The following is a 15,935-nucleotide window of genomic DNA, read 5'->3' as shown; positions in this document are numbered from 1 at the left end:
GGTATGTTTCATTTTTTATTCATTTTTCCGAGAAAACCCCATGAACCCATTGAGTCATATCGTCACAAACAAAGACACAATTACAAATACTACAAACAAACAAAACATTATCCTATCTTAGTATTTTTTCTTTATTTTTCATCTCTGATGCGGAAATAAAAAGGTATAACACAAATGAGTTTTTGTAAACGCATCGTCAATGGATCGCGGGTCTGTTAATTTCTTTACCCTGGGTAAGTACATTGAAATAATAATACAAATATAAAAACAGCATAGTTTCATTAATAGTCGGGAAGTAAAAAATATTTAGTTAAATTCTGTATTGTCAAAATATGAGATATGACTAATTTTTTTGTATTCACCGATACGATGAAAATCAGTATTTACTTATTTCGATCTGATATTCAATTTTTTAAATTTTGCTTGCTTGACGTTGTTGGATTAGTCCGTTCAAGTATACTATTGGTTTGACCATCTCTAATTACATTTTGTAAAACAATAAATAACAGCAGTAATTCATTACAAAATAATATCATAAAATCGGAGTAGATAAAATCGATTAAAATGTTGGATCTTGCGGATAATGTGAGCTGAAACATCCGCTTTCGGGTGATAAATCATGACAGGTAAAATACTTTCTCTGGGACACAACGATAAGAATTAAGCCTTGGGTGCTTTTGGGCGACACAACATGTGTAACGACTTAATCGATAGGGGCGGTTTTCACATGAGATATTACCTTGTCCGAGCTGTAGAAATGAACGGTCGACGGGCGGCCTAAGATAATTATTGAAACCATTTAATGATATATTGTTGTGAAAAAAATCTAGGAAAAACGTTTTAGACGGTTGTTTGCGACGGCAATACCAGTTGATCTTTACAATATAGTTTTTTACATTGTTGTTCTAATTCCTTACTTATTGTCGACCATTTTGTGCGCTCTGCTGTACAATAGTCCTTCAGATTTTCGCAAGAACAGCTGTTATCTCGGGACACAATCAACGATTTTCGTTGAGGATTTTCTAGATTTTGTTGTATGAAAAACTGGAGTACTCGATTTGTATCGTCTGTCGAACAAGTGGTAGCATAACGCGGGTATTCCCATACAATAGGCTCGTCTATAAAACCATATTATGAATGTAGGTACACGTACATATATTTATTATTACTCTGTAACAATTATTTGCCAAGCCACATGCGTAAATTGTATTATTATTAAAATAATACATAATCTAGTGTGACATTAAAGTTGTATTACAACTTAGACTTTTGGTTTTCGCGTGTCTACTGCGAAGTTAGGTACACGGGTTACACGTGTTAATGGTACCTGCCACTAAACGGATTGAACTCGTGCACGGGGCTATATAGTAAGTACACGTCTGAGTAGGTTGTAACCGTATAATAATATTATGACGTAATGCAATAACAATCGTGGTGATGATAATGGTAATGATAATAATAATAATAGTAATAGTAATAACAATAATCATAATAGTAAGAAAGTCCGCAGTAATGTTGCGGGTCGCGCCTCGCCGACAGTCGTTATCGCGTGATACAAAGAAAATGGAAAAACAAAAAAATATATGAATATATGTATATATACATGCAGTACAGAAAAGTCCCTTTTCCGTCGCGTGTAACAACCCATAAATAATTACCCGCCTCCGGTGCCCCATTCGGTAAAGTTATAAGTGCCTGTGTATGTAAAATTGAAAATTATCCAGCATAGGTAGATAAAATATATTCTTTATGTGTTTGTTAAATACCCAAAACGGATACCGAAAATTTAACCGAAGCAATCTCACACAGAGTGTCCCTTGACTTGGCAAACGGAACAAAATTGAAAAATTGAAAAATAGTTTCTGTTACTTGATGATAGTTAGTTAAGTCGAGATACATTAAAACTTCAAGGAAAATTTATATGTTTTTCCAACTCGTTCAAGAATGAAGTTCTTAAAAATAAGACTTCGTCAAAATAACAGGCATAAGCTTAGCTGAAGGAACGCTTGGAAAGCGTAGGCCCTTCAAAACTTATTCAGACTTTCAAAGAAATATCTGAAAATGAATTGGAGAAGCTCTTAAGCAAAGCTTCTTTTATTCAAGTTCTGTTGCCACTTGGAGGGTTTAAAAGGTCTAAAATTCTCGAATCTCCCTCTTTAGCGACACTTTGACCATGGGAGGAGTAATTCCCATGTATCTGGTATTTGTCGCTGACTGATTATTTATAAAGTATACAAATATCAATTATTTTTCGAAAGTATCGCATTTTCCCACCTTGTGTGTCTATCTCTGGACTTATTGTCTGTAAGCGCGCCTCAATAGCACGTTTTTCTCTCGTTTTTTGCCAGAGCGGTAATAAGTCTTGGAATCCAATCAATGTCCAGGCGTTTATTATTTTCTTTCGGGATTCACGTGAACCCTAAGCAGCGAAGACGAACCGAGTAATTATTATTAACATAATAATTAAGCTCAACCCGGCACGATTCTATTTATAAAGCCCACGCGAACTCCGCTCTAAATGGACCGTTTAAACCGGCGCGCGGTTATTACAGATACCGAACAATATAATATTAGGACCGGAACCGCATTAATAATGTGGCTGGCAACCGGCCACAACAACGTCGGATCACCGGGATATCGGCGGCAATGTGTTTTCGTTTAATGGACTCCCGTCTGTTGTCGGTCGTACACACTGTATGTTTAACATAATCGGTCGGACATTAGAGCGCTGTTGTTGTTGTTCTTAAATTTAATTTAAAGCAAACTCCGCGTCGACGAGATGAGATTATTATATTCTGGAAATTCATTAACGTCACCGTTCCGATCGACTTTCAACCTTTCCGGGGGAAATGTGACGGTCCGCATTTGAAACCCGTTTAATGGCGCTTAGGAAAGCCGTTGATCTAAACCCGTAGTGTGTGCTTTGTGTGAAACTATACGGGGAATTCCTCTATTTTAATGTTCATCAAAGAAAGTAGCAATGTAGAATTATTTCGGATACATGGTCATAATAAAGTTGTTGCGTCGCTTCAAAAGCAAACAATTAAAACACCTAAATGGGAATCCTAGTCGATCCCTGATAGGACTACTGGTTATATATTAGGCCTTGTGATTAACATTTTAAAAATGACAAGCTCTTTGAATTAGTAAAGGCGGCCCCATAACCCACCAATGAAAGTCAGCGACTGTCGGATACTGACGGCTTTGCGTTCTAATCGACTGATTTTAAACAGCATCTGAATCGTTTATTTATTCAGCTATCATCGTTTTCCGCATATTTAACATCCAAGATCAATCATTGCGATTAACAAACAGTGTAATGTTTTATTGATGCGACTTAAGACTGTGATAATAGCTTGAAAAAAATAACACGAACACTTCAGAAGCTATTTGTTCGGGTAATAAGTTGGAAGAGCCTAATTTGATTAAAGGCGAGAGAAGAAAAATTAAAAGCTTTATGTGGCAATTTGTATTCAAGTTGTTTCGTTGGCCCGGCCGGACCGCAATCTTAAAAACAATGTACGAACATTCGGGTACATTACACCAGTGTTAAAAAATAAAATAACCCTGAGGAAAATAAATTAATGAATGACGTTATAAATCATGTTCAAGAATAGTATAACGTGGGCTCCCTCCGTTTCGCTATTCTCACTCTGTTTTTATTTGTTCGTTTTAATGCTCTTTGGCTGACCCCTAAGGTTTTTGTTTACAAATCGCAAGGAATTTTCAATGCAACTGAAATTAATTTCAACACTCTTTCGAGGAAATCATCTCACTGGCAATTATTGTACTTAAATAAAAAAATATATAATTATCCTATAGTATTATAATTAAAATTAAAACCTTAAATAAATCGGTTCACCTAATCACACAAGACTAGTAAATGTAATGATAATAGCCAGAGGTTTACTTTAAGGCGTAGATTGTAATACATAATGATTTTTTTTAAAAATTATATTCATTGAAATATCTAACATTATTGTAATATTCAAAATACTTATGATTGCCAATTTTATTAACTTTTAGTTAAATTGATTTCTATATTTATTTGGCGTCTTTTAATAGCTATTACAATTTTTCACAAACTTTTCATGTCTATTTGATTTTTTTTTTGGATTTTTATTCAAGTGTTACGTTAATATTATTTTAAAAAATAAGCTAAAATAAAAAGTTGTTTGGTTATTATTGCTTGATTTAGATTAACTGTAAACTACTCTTCTATTAAATTTATCAGAATTTGAACAGTTGGTTAATGGGATAGCTTTGAGCTAAATAGTGATTTATCTAATGCTCGGTAAATGATAAACCAATAGCGTTCACTTAATTGGATCACACGTGTGTTTCTGTACTTAAACAGAGTCCGCCATTAAAAGGTGTCCGTCTACAAAAATTTCATTGTACAAAGTTGAATTGACAAATTTTCCTTAGTGGATTTCGGACCAAAAGTATCGATCGACTACTATACAGTGGTTTATGTTTTATTTAGTAAAACATGATGTTTATAGTGTATCATTACAGAATTTAATTGTTCAGTGTATCCTAAATTGTTGGAAATTTTTAAAGCTTCTAGACTAAACTCTAAGCAAATAAACGGATCTCTTCTGATCTTTTTAATTCAAACAACTCAACAATGTTTTCTTAATACGAGTACTTGAGTGTGCGTTAACTCCACCTGGAGAATTTTCTTGACGTCCATTATATGTTTATTTAATCGAAAGAGTTGCTAACGTTTGCTGTCAGCAATACCTAATTATTTTACTTATTAGAATTTGTTCGTTGAACCGTTCAAATAAACAACTTTGGATTTCTTTGAATTCGTTTGCATCTGTTTCGTTTTGCACAATTTAATGTAAACGACTAGAGCGCAGATACCATATGATAAATTTGCGATTATTTAAAAGACACAGAATCTAAACAACATTCAGAAATAGCCGCAATAAATCCCGTCTAAATAAATCATATGAGTTGCCAAAAATATGGTTTCACCAGTTGGTGTACATACGGTATAACATTTAATTGCCACAGTTAATTATACTATTATATCTATAGTTCGTTAGAATAGATTCGGAACTTATCTAGATATTTTTTAATAATATAAGCTTTTTAAATTAAAAAAAAAGCTATAGTAGTTTTTAGATCATTTATATTTGTCAATATTCTTAGATAATATTTAGGGTATTTCACCACCTATTTTCATGTAGCTATTTTTGATCATTTGATGATCATCGACTTCGCTAAATCACACAGAAATGTCAATCAAAACTACTTTACTACTCCAATACACTCTATTTTTTAAAAATTATTATGTCTGTACTCTTTTATTGAATCAGACTAGGACGAATATATTATCTAAATAACATAGTAGCAATTTACACTCAACGTAGACAGAGAATTGGAGAAAATTAAGTATGTTTTAGTGAGTTACATTATACAGCTTAAGTAGTAGACTTTGTGCTGTTGGAGTATGTGAAGGTATACAGTCTGTAGTTTTTTCATATGATCTGCTGGTCGGTGTAAAATATTATTAGGAGTAGCCAAAATAAAAATAAAAAATATCACCAACACATCAAACGTCCAGGGTTAAATAATTCGTAAAACACTAATTATTCGTTTCTTTTCATAACCACTCGATTGTTGCCGTTATTTATGATCGACGTAGACAGTTTACAAAAGAACGGATGATTTATTCGCAGCCATAACGACTGTTAAACATAATACCTGGGGCGTGCAATAACGTAGGCCTTTAGAGCGGCTCGATTAAAAAAAAAGAGATTAAAAAAAGCATAATCCGACAGTAGTTCACGTCATAAGTGAGTTATAAACATTATTATATATTATTATAAGTGTTTTATGTGCATTTATAAACATCCAACTATATTGTAAGAACGGAGAGGCGATAATTTACTGTTGAGCTATTGAATGCGTTTTGTTTTTAAACTTATGTAGGTAATGCCTGTGTTGAATAAAAATACTCAGACGTTGCAGATGAATACAGACAATTTAACTGTGAAAAACGCTTACACATCAAACAGAAACATGTATACATATACGATATAGTGATTGATAGATAGACATCTTTAATATTGTGTCCAACGTCCCCAAAGACTCGAGGAGTATCGATATTGTGCGACCTTTTTATTGTCTTTTAAACTTCGGTATACTAAAGGTTTCAACAGTGAAAAAGGACCGCTGAAAACGAAACTGCGGGATAAAGGTATATTTTGAATGTAGTAAATAGTAATAGATTTGATTCCCAGTATGTATATTAGGATACTGCACATAGTATTCAGAAGAGGGATCAGTTGTCAAAATCCAAAGAAACGTTTTAACGTTTTCACTGGAAAAATAGAGGATAAAAGTGATTGTACAGTGTCTGACCAAAACGGACGATTCGGCTGTATATTTTATTATGTTATTTAAATTTATTCCGTTTTGAATTTGAATGAACAGTGTGATTTGATTTCTCGAAAAGTACGAAAACGAGACAATAATTTTTTCTAGTATTATTATTGTATACACAGTATACAGGATTATTTTTTTATCGTGAGCCAGTCAATACCTTTTTATTCATAGTGTTTTTATTTAATGTGATCTCAGTTTTCCACAGATTTTTATGTTCCTAGCCCCGCTGAAACTAATTATTTTTAAATCAACTTTTGAAAATTTAATGATAACACATACATTTCAATCAATTTTTAAATTGAAAATAATGTATTAACTGATTATGAACCAATTAAGGTTCATAATCAGTTTTGGATAACTATTTTTGTAGTTATTGAAGTATCAGGTTTTTAGGCAAGGTTCCCCCTTGCCTAAAAAGTGGAGTGTAGTATTGTTTAAATCTGCGTGCACTTCCCCTCCCATCCTAACTTTTAACTCTTATAACTTCAAAAATAGCTGTTCAAATTTGGTTATCAACCAGTCAACATTATCAGTAAAAGATGCAATTCTATTTTCTTTTTTGAAAACGGCAATTTTTTCCTTCAAAAATTAGGTAATACAAATTTAACGATCATAGATTATTGGTTACTTGTATTAAATTACAGGCTACGATTCCAATAAATCGCATTTAAGTCACCTAATATACAAACTAATCTGTTTCATCTCAATCAATTGGACGGGAAAACTAAAAACCCATTTTCTTGTTTTTAATAGATAGAATTTGTCGGTGTCCTACGCACATTTGAAGAACCCCTGGTACACGTGTCCAAACAGGACGGCTATTTTTGACAACCTTTACTGGAGAAGGCGCGTGGCCCTTTCTTGTGATCCCTGGAAGGTCGACAGTCCAAAAAAAAAACTCTAAATATTCGCTAACATCAAGGCGTATTTTTAATTTTTTTGTAACATGACGATTGATTTTGTTCTTTGAAACTTTCCTCCGGTAATGTTTTTCCATTAAAACGTTTATTCTTTTAATTAAAATATATTAGTTAATATAAAAGTTCGAAAAGCCCTTTGATATCTTTTTAACTGGGAAAATTGACGTTTTTTTTCTATACATTGAGTTTGCTTCAAATGAAGTGAAAAAATGAACCCTAGTAAACAATTTCCGAGCAAATTTGTTTTTATTTGATTAACTTTTGATCCATTTAACATTGCAAGAAAGGAAAAATTATCAGACCTCACTTGAAATGACTGATAACACTAATATATATATATATATTTATTTATTTATACATGTTGTACACTTACAATTCATATTACACCGGGTTTGGCTAGACGCCAACAAAAATCGCTCACACTTTTTTTACACGACCTCGGCGCTAGAAGTGGAAACCGTCTATAAAGAAAAAGTACAATAATAATATTACTTGTGAAGACCGCATTAGCAAACATTTTTCTGCAAGTCAATTGAAAATGCTGTTTATGACTTTTAGTTTTGTTGGAGAAAAAAAAACATGTTGGAAGAATTTTTTAAGCGATTTTTAATTTTTTTTTTTTTGGACTGCGGCTCATCATAACCGGAAACCACATGATAAAAACGTGAACACCGACAGACGTCACGATGTTCCATCATCGCCATTGTAACGAAAATAAATCCTAACCCTTTTCTTACACACACACATACACCTTGAAGAACTATCCGTCACCGCCTCAGTAGTTGTATCTTTTTTTTTTTTTGTTGGCTCGTCTCTCGACGTTTGCGCCGAAAACAATAATTATTGTAAACGACGATATTTTTTTTCTTTTTTAAATACTTGTAATAATACTTGTGTTTATAGGCAGTTAACTGGAAAGTGGAAACGCCCGACATCGTTACCGTCCAACTTTAAATTCATAGATGTTTTATTGTACTCACTAATCGATTTACCACACTGACTCGAATCGAGTGAAGCAATCGACTTACACGGTTTTTTTTAGATCGGATACTTGTATACTTGTTTTTTTTATACATGTATTACAATTAGAGAACAAAAAAGGTCGGAAGAGTTATGTAATAGTTCAAAGGCGATTAATAAAAAAATAATAGCTTTAGCTTACTATTTTATATGAAAAATTAACTAAACATTTTATATAAAAAAAAAAAAAAAATTTAACGAATAACGACAAAAAGTGAATTTGTTGAAAAAAAGTATTCATATCCGTAGCTAATCATTTTTGAAAACAAATAGTACTTATAATTTATAACCCTTTTTATTTTCATAACTACACATTTTTTAGTCCGATAAACTAAGTATAAAATTAATCCTAAAGGTACATTGACAACCCATTTGAATAAAGCTAACAATCAAAATAACTTAACACCAACACTTACAGTAGTACCAATACCTACATTAAATGTAGAATTCACTGTAAATAACTTATATACCATTGACAATCTCAATAGTAATTTTATGCCATGCAACCTTTTGATGATATTACCACAACAAGCCGTCTCTGTATTCACAGCAGCTGTAGTTTTGTTATGTATTTTTAAAGAAAAAAAATCTAACATTTTGTGGTGCTTCAAAGAGACGAGTGATACCAAGCTGGCAGAATTAACATTAAACTCGGCGTGTAACGTTATCGTCGGTTGTACATAAGCCCATGCCTCATGTTATAATACAATAATAATTACCTGTACAAAACCCATCTCAAAGGAACACACTTGATGAGCTTATAATACACTCACCTCATGTCGGCATCCTAATAACCCGCTATAGATAGCGCAGTTGCTGCTTTTGTAATAACAACTACCCACGGTGAATATTACAATGTGGGATGGTTTGTTTTCTACTAACGTCAACTGATTTGTACGTTATCATATAGGAATAATACGAAATAATCAAATATTTGTTGATAAGAAAAATCTGCAGTCGCTTGAAATGCAAGTGGTTCGTCAACATCATCTAAACCGAGCTGGTTTTCAACAGATCTATAAGGTGTACAAAAACCATATATTTTTACCCTTTCTATTTTTAAATACCTACCCCTTTTTTTCTCTTCCATATAACGTGTGAACTATGCACTAAGCGTTGACGTTTAATTACCCACCCCGAATCAAAAGCGGTGCGGTCGTTACAAAATCAGTAGCAACCCCCCCCCCCCCAAGGTTTAATGCTTGTTTTTCTGCGACTTCTACCTTCGAACCGTCCCAACAAATGGACCGTATGATCCCCGTCAATAAGCAGCGTGTGCGGGTCTCTGCAGGTATCTGAAGCTACACTCTTCCCACCATTACTTTGCCACCCGCTGGTCCGGACGAGATTAATATGCCGATTAACTGGGGCTTCCGAACCTAAATTTGCCGTCCGGTCGACCGTTGATTAAATGACCTCGGTGCCGTCGGAGAAGTGTTCGTGCGGTAAACGACTCTTGGCGATATTTTATTTATTTATATTTTTTGCCAACTACCGTCAGGTCGATTTTTCAAGTAGGCCTAAACACATACACACTCACACACACACACAAAAAATACACAAAACACATGGACCTAACGCGCGCAAACGGCAAAACACGTTCTCTGACAAATTATTTAAAGCGCACTTGCGTGCATAAAAATATACATACATGTATCAGGTCGTTCGTAAGTCGTAACACAAAATTTATTTTTTATTACTGAATTGATCATTTCAGATCTTGGGTTTCCATCATAATTTCTTACTATCGTTTTTTTTTATATATATATATATATATATATATACATATATACTATAACATTCCTTGATCGATTCACGATATCCGTGTTCCTTTGAGCGTCATGCACGTCTCCTGCGTTATGCTTTCATAACAACAGATAAGAATATCAGATTTTACATTTTGGAGGTTCGTCATCGGTTACTTGATTCCACTCTAGATCTAATAATATGGCTGTACTGTATAGATATGTAGTCTATATATTAAGTACACGATTCGCAGTGACTGCCTCCTGTTTTTTTTATTTTTCCTTTCGGTTTTAAAGTAGCCTATGGGACTGTACACCTGTTGGTCAATGCCAGATGCAAAGGGACGGTGATGGTGGATGTAAAAAAAATAATGAAACCAAAATACGAGGTCGTTGGCAATGATAATACAACCGCCTCCGACGCTCTGCGTTACACACAATTTATTCTGGTCACCAGCACGGCCGTCCCGGTGATTTTGGCATCTATTCTTATATTCTTATTGTTCTCTTCGTATTCCTGATGCTGGATTTTTATGTATCTATAAAAAAAAGTCATCAGTGCAGTTGTATAATATGCATTATTATAATTTTACATTTATTTCCGACCCTGGCGGGACGTTAAAAAAAAAACGAAACAAAACACCGTATCCGAATGAATAATGTTTGGTCGCTATTAAAAGCATACATGTAGCAAAAAAAAAAAACCTTAACTAATTTTTTTCACGGAATAAACTAAAATAAAACGTACACGTGCTCCAGCATTAGTATATTATATGAATAAGTATATGTTTTATGCGTCACGGACTTTTGGTTCGTTTACCTATCTCAAATTTCAAAGCGAAACAAACACACTTTGAATTTGTAAACGTGTACTATGGACTTTTTTTTATTTTAAAAGTGACATAATAACATGTTACAAGTTGCTTTAACATCAAATGCAATTGTTAATTTTTTACATCATATACTCCTAATGAATCGATTATTTAGTTTTAAATAAGAGGACGCATCACAACAGTTATAATTTAAGGTGTAAAACTAACGTTTTCTTAAAAAAATTCTACTAGACGTAGTCGTAGAGTTTGGAAACTTATAGGAAACGGTATTATACACTTAACAAGTCCATACGTCGCCGGGATTTATTGATCTAACAACTTAAATTGTATAATTACTTCATCAAAAACGTATCGAGTAATATTGCTTATTAAGCATCATCTAAATTTTAAGATTCTACTGCTGATCAATAGTTTATTCATTGTATTTTATATACCGTGCAGATTATTTATTAATGTACTTCTTCGAAGTACATTTTTATCTACAATTTTGAATCAGTTGTTCAATAGTTAAAATGTAATGACAAACATATTATATAATTACTTTAACGTTATGGTTTTTATCACAACATAAATGGTGTAATCATATTTTTAAAGCAGGTAAATACAATTAGTATGATTTTATTTTATTATTTTAACTTTTAATTTAAATACATTTTTTAATAAAACAAAGTGTACAATTATAAATAAATGTTGTATTTGTTATTTAGATTCAATCATATGTTTAATCAAATAAAAATAATATGGTACTTATTGGTTGAGTTTTCATTTAAACACATTTTTGTATTACAATTATTATTGTAATTTGTGTTTAAATTAAAAGATAAACATTGCCCGTGTCTGATTCAACGACTATTGAATTATTTCAAAATTGTAATTTATAAAATATTTATAACAAAAAATGTCACCGACATCTAATACATATTATTATTAAAATCGTTGTAACTCGTGCAGTTTTTTTTTTTTTTTTACTTAAAATAACAAGAATTCTGAGAGTATCAAATTGAGGGGGAGGGGGTTAATTATAGTATTTTTAACTGACCTTGCATTTTTTATTACTTCATACTATGACATTATATTATACGTAGGTATGTAGTGTAAGTACACAAAAAAATCGGGTTGTATATATATTTATATATTATACTATACTGCAATACCGGCCGCATAAGTTAGTAGGTACGACGCTCGAGTATTAGATTTTATAATATATAATATTTTAATAAACGTGTGTCGCGTGTCTGGTGCAAATGAAACGGTATGTATACGACCTGAGACCGGGAAGAGGTAGCTATAGATGAAAGGAAGAGATAATAATAACAACAGCGACAACGCTACTGCCGACGGCGTCGTCTACAAAATAAAAATTTGCTTTTTTAAAGTAAAAAAAAAAAGTGTTCTTGTTTGCACCGCTGTGATGTGTGTGTATAAATTATTTTTAAACTTATATTCATTCTCGTTGTTCGCGGTAGCCGCAAGAGCGTTAATAAATGGTAATTTCAGTAGTTTCCTCTGGACTTTCTCTTCCCTGTTACAAAAACCGTCGGTTGTCGGCTCGCCACACAACTTCTTTTCCTTTTGTTTTTTATTTAAACATTTTTATTGGAATCGCCCCAGAGCCCTGACATACGTAGTGCGAGGGTTTCGAAAAAAAATTATTATTGTTATTACAACGGCGTTACACTTTTTTTTATAAACTATGTCATACAATATACCTAGTTTGCAATTGTGTGATTTTTTTCAATTAATATAATACAAAATACTATATGTGGTGTTTGGTGTGTGAATACTGTGTTGGGACCTAACCTAACGACCGAAGAAAGCGTGGTAAGTCTATCAAATTAGAATATACATAATGTATACTATAATATTGAATTGAATTTAAATATTCACCTGCGGACACACGCATGGGTGTTTGTGTTTATTCCCGTGTCCTGGATCGCACTCTAGGGATGATATTTGATTATGATTAAACCAAGGGTTTTGTTCGCTTCACAGTGTTCTAGATCCCACTGCTGCAAAGACCCAATCGCCCAAATCGGACCTTAATCGATGCAGCTACGCTTTTGCTATGGTAAATCTTCTCCCACGCGTATACCTCGTTTCCTGTATGCCGTGTTCTACATATTAAATCACAAAAGCATCGTTCGTACACCTCTGGCATGCAAATCGACAGAGCATGTTAATATCAATGCATTTTAGTACATTGTCGAGTTGTTCTCAATATTAGATTTATGGTTTGTACACTGTTGTACTAATGTACTAGTTTCAACAGTGATCATTTATTTACAGCGAAAATGATATGTTTGCGTGAAGCCAGTTGAGGCTAAATGTATAAAGTTCTATATTCTTTGTTTAATTTCCAATGTAATGATTTTTAATAACATCAATCAAACCCGTACCTATTCTCTAAAGAAACATATATTATTTAAAATTGTTCATAATATAGTATAAGTTTTACATTTGTAAATAGCCTGGCTTAGCAAGGTTTTTTTTAAATAAAAAATCAGAAAGTTAAGATTCGAAATATCTCAGTGTAACAATGTAACATCACAACAATTCGGCAGAAAAGATATTTTGTATGTTTGAAATTATTGTTTTCTAATTTACTTTTGATGAAATATCTTTTAAAGATGTTAAAGAAATATAATGTTTAAAATTGAAGTAAAGAAATTTAATATTTCAAAAATGTTATTTACAGCCTTAGACCTATAAATAAATGGACGCATAGTAGAGAGAAATAGTCGCAATCGTTAAAAGGAGAGATTTGTTAGGAACGAAATTTTTATATTAAACATTTTTATCGAAATACCGACTTTTAATTTTGTTTATAATGGTGCACTAATGCATAATTCGTTCTTTTAAAATAAAATATACAAACATATATAGGGTATGTAATACACTAGTAGCGAATCTGAAAAGCCTAACGGCTATTAAATGTTGTGGTTCAATTTTATAACAGGAATACAATTATTATATTTTTTTAATGTATTATTAATTCAGTTAGTTTTAACCCTAATTAGTTATTCATAGTTGAGGCTATTATTATTTGTATTATTATTATACACTGTGATTTTTTTTTTCATACATATTAGGTATAACTTGAAAGAGGAACTGAAAAGGTACTGATTATACAATACCTAGTCAATTTTTTAAAACTTAGATGCAGATCTGTGAGGGATTTTCACTCTCAGGCAAACCTAATAACTTATTAACATTATATTTAAGTACGTTGTCGTCGAAAAAAAAAATGAGAGTATGAAAAACAATATTTACAATATAATATTAAAATGTCCACTATTTTCTTTCTCAAACACTTGTATACAGTATCCTTTTTCCGTGGATTTTTTTGTATTGTTTTAAATCATTCAAATTGTGAAAACTATAGTTTTAATTAAGCTAATGATTTCTATTCAAAATTATCAGTTATAATTGTATTTCTGTATGTGTTTAAGGTCTTACTTGTGTTAAAATATGTTTACAGCTTCGAAAACATACATTAATTGTTTTCTAATAAAGACTTAAAAGCCCGAATATTCTTCAATAGAAACTCGCGCGAGATAGATATCTTAAACTTATGGTAAAACATATTATAGTATTTAGTCTGTTACTGTCATTTTGCTTTTTAATGTTCACCAAGCGTTCACGTAAAAAATGTTGCGGATACCCAAAACGGAGTTTGTTAAGAAAATACTATACTATGAATTTTTGCATTTGCTACAAAACAGTTTTTTTCTTGGCCGTTTGTTCGCACAGCTACTCGTTAATCACCTGTCGACTGACTTTGATAAAGTCGTTTAGCCTGTGTACTGAGCCCGTATTATTTTACACTTCTACTTGGAATTACTTGATTAAAATCTAAAAGCCGGCGGCGCGGCGGTGCTATATTACAATATTATGACTCTGAGGGCGAGTTCGTTGGAATCTGTTCGGCATCGAGTTGACCCTATTCAAAGGGAACGGTATAATGTTACACTAAAGTTGTTGCTGTTGGCCTGACTAAGATATTGTTTTTGATTTATGCTGCCCACCAGCTACCAAACATTGTCTACCTGTGCTGAGGGTAACGGTGTCCCATCATCGACTGTATTATCCGTTATTATATTATTATACATAGAAAGGGATAACATCAGTCGTTTGTACTTTGTAACTTAATTCCGACGAGCCAAGGCTGAAAATTAAATTAAAAAAAAAAAAAGCGAACAACTTTTTTGGTACCGACACGTATTCTTGTTACAATATCCGTCGTCTGCCGAGGTAATTCAATAGGCGCTTTTACCGTCTTTACCGTATCTAAACAAGGTGTAAGATGGCCATCGTGTCGTGTCGCATCGGCCATGTGGAACACGTTTTTCCAATCACATTATACGTTACAAAAAGTAAAGGGATTCGCAAAGTTAAGCTGCGACCTTTTTATAATATTATATTGTTATAGTTAGGCATTATGTCTATAATATTGGATCATATACAAGAAACGGCACAACCGGCTTAACCTTTTAAGGACATCAAAGTAAAAAAGCCGTTTTTCACTCTGTATCTCTGTTAAAGACCAAACAGGACGTATAACGTGGATTTATGAATAAATCCATCTTGTTAAGGCCGTTAGCTAATAATGATCATGCGACCGCAGTCAAACGCAATATCCTAATGCAATTTGGACCAAAACATTCGACTTTTTATCGTAACAATACCATAAAATTGTTTATGCGTTTGAGTTGCCTGAAAAAACAACGTCGAGAATATTTTGTACTCACAGCGTGGCACTTAAATTTTTGATTTTGGAGTTCTAGTTAAAAAATTGACGCCGCCTACAGCTGGGTAGTATATAACTACTAACGAGCAACCTTTTCTATAACAAATAAAAATTGGTACAACTTTTTTGTTACAAGTCAATTTTTCAGATCTACGGTTGTGACCATGATTTATATTTTCTAGTATGTGTTAAATAATAATCTAATAAAAATTTAGATATTACTCTACCGATGCGATGAACAGTACAAAGGAAAAAAATACTTAACCCT

At 32.6% G+C, this 15,935-nt stretch overlaps 1 protein-coding gene across 1 annotated transcript in view; it reads left to right on the top strand.

The window, feature by feature from the left end:
• Window positions 1–15,935, top strand: part of LOC126837146 (pseudouridylate synthase RPUSD2-like) — a 176,438-nt gene that overhangs the window by 131,104 nt on the left and 29,399 nt on the right. The gene's annotated exons all lie outside the window — the stretch shown is intronic.

This window comes from Adelges cooleyi, unplaced genomic scaffold (genome assembly GCF_023614345.1).
Source record: "Adelges cooleyi isolate 19-005CV unplaced genomic scaffold, UGA_ACOO_1.1 ACOO_flye_CR_arks_rails_tigmint_CR_PRNA_247, whole genome shotgun sequence".
Taxonomy (NCBI): Eukaryota; Metazoa; Arthropoda; class Insecta; order Hemiptera; family Adelgidae; genus Adelges; species Adelges cooleyi.
Note: the sequence above shows the minus strand (reverse complement) of the source record. Positions and strands in the feature narration are given on the sequence as shown.